Source organism: Mandrillus leucophaeus, unplaced genomic scaffold (assembly GCF_000951045.1).
Source record: "Mandrillus leucophaeus isolate KB7577 unplaced genomic scaffold, Mleu.le_1.0 Scaffold233, whole genome shotgun sequence".
Lineage (NCBI taxonomy): Eukaryota > Metazoa > Chordata > Mammalia > Primates > Cercopithecidae > Mandrillus > Mandrillus leucophaeus.
The window spans coordinates 1,183,584-1,184,940 of NW_012102399.1; the positions used below are offsets into that span (position 1 = coordinate 1,183,584).

General features: G+C 47.1%; 1 pseudogene; it reads left to right on the forward strand.

Moving 5' to 3' along the window:
- Positions 1-394: 394 nt before the first annotated feature.
- On the forward strand, positions 395-1,069 carry LOC105541115 (annotated as a pseudogene).
- The last annotated feature ends 288 nt before the right edge of the window (positions 1,070-1,357 follow it).

Here is a 1,357-nt window from a genome sequence, read left to right on the forward strand (position 1 = left end):
ACATAGATTAAAATGCACATTATCCTTAAGCCATTTGATAACTGTTGTCGAAGAATGACTAAAATATAGTTCATGTTACTGGAATGATGTGTCCATTCTGATGGAGGTGATAATCTGGATCTACACTGCGTTGGTCAGAGCGTTCCTGGAATTATGTTTGGGTGTGGGTGTCATACTTTAAAGGTTACAGACAAACGGGAAATTCTTCCAGGGAAAGCATCCAGGATGACTAAAGTTCCCACACAATGTCCTAAGGAAATGGTTGCTGATTTTGGGTATGTGTAACCCGGGATGGGAGAAGGGAAGAGTCAGAAAAGGCTGACAATCATCTAGGCCAGAAATTTCAGTCATTCAATATGGCTCCAAAGGATTAAACTATGACTATGGGACTGTCATGGCCCTGGGCATCGTGGAGCGCTGGGTGGATGGAAGGAACCGGTGGCCGGGGAGGGCCAGAAGCTGCGCCTGCACCAGTGACACCACATTAATAAGCTGGTGGAGGACACAAAGCACTGGCCCAAAGAAAGCCTGGAGGTCATTTTCATGCAGTCTGTGGACACTTGGAGTATGGAGTGACCTGGTCTCAGTAAAGAAATCTGTGGACCGGAATCAACTCCTTCCTCAGAGACTGGCTGCATATGCATCACCTGAAAACAAGAAGCTGTTTGAAGAGGAGAAATTGCCGAGACCAGGAGGAAAGTTAGAGAAGATCCAGACCAGGGCAGGTGAGGCAACAGTGACATTTCCAAAAAACTGTCACCTGGAGGTAGGGATGAAGAACAATATCAAACAGGAGCTAAACCCTGAAACAGTTGCCCGCCACTTCCTCAAGAATCTTGGTGTTGCAGTCACCCCACATACATTAAAGTTACCAGGAGAGTCCCTCACTCGGTGGGACAAGTACTGGTGTGAGGTGACGGTAAATGGACTTGGTACTATGAAGGTACCTGTGTCTCTGGTAAACTTGGAGAGGCCCAAGATCAAAAGATAGAAGTACTGGTTAGCCCAGCAAGCTGCCAAGGGCATGGCCCCACCAGCCCCTAGAGGATCTAAACCTGTTCTCCTCTAAGGCAGCAAAGCAGAATCAGAGGAGCAGTGGGACTGAAACAGGCAAGCACCCTGCTCTCACTCCCAGATCTGACCAAATAGAGAAGTTTAGAAAACGTATGGAGGCGACATCAGACTGCCCTGCATAGACATGTTGAATTCCTTATATTTGCCATCTTCATCTTTAACCGTCACCCCTGGGGCAGCCTTGTTCCAGAAGTACCCAGCTGTGGATTTGATAAGCTGGATACAGTAGACTGAAACGATCCAGATCCTGTTTAGTTTCTTTTTCCATTGGAGTTTATTGGGA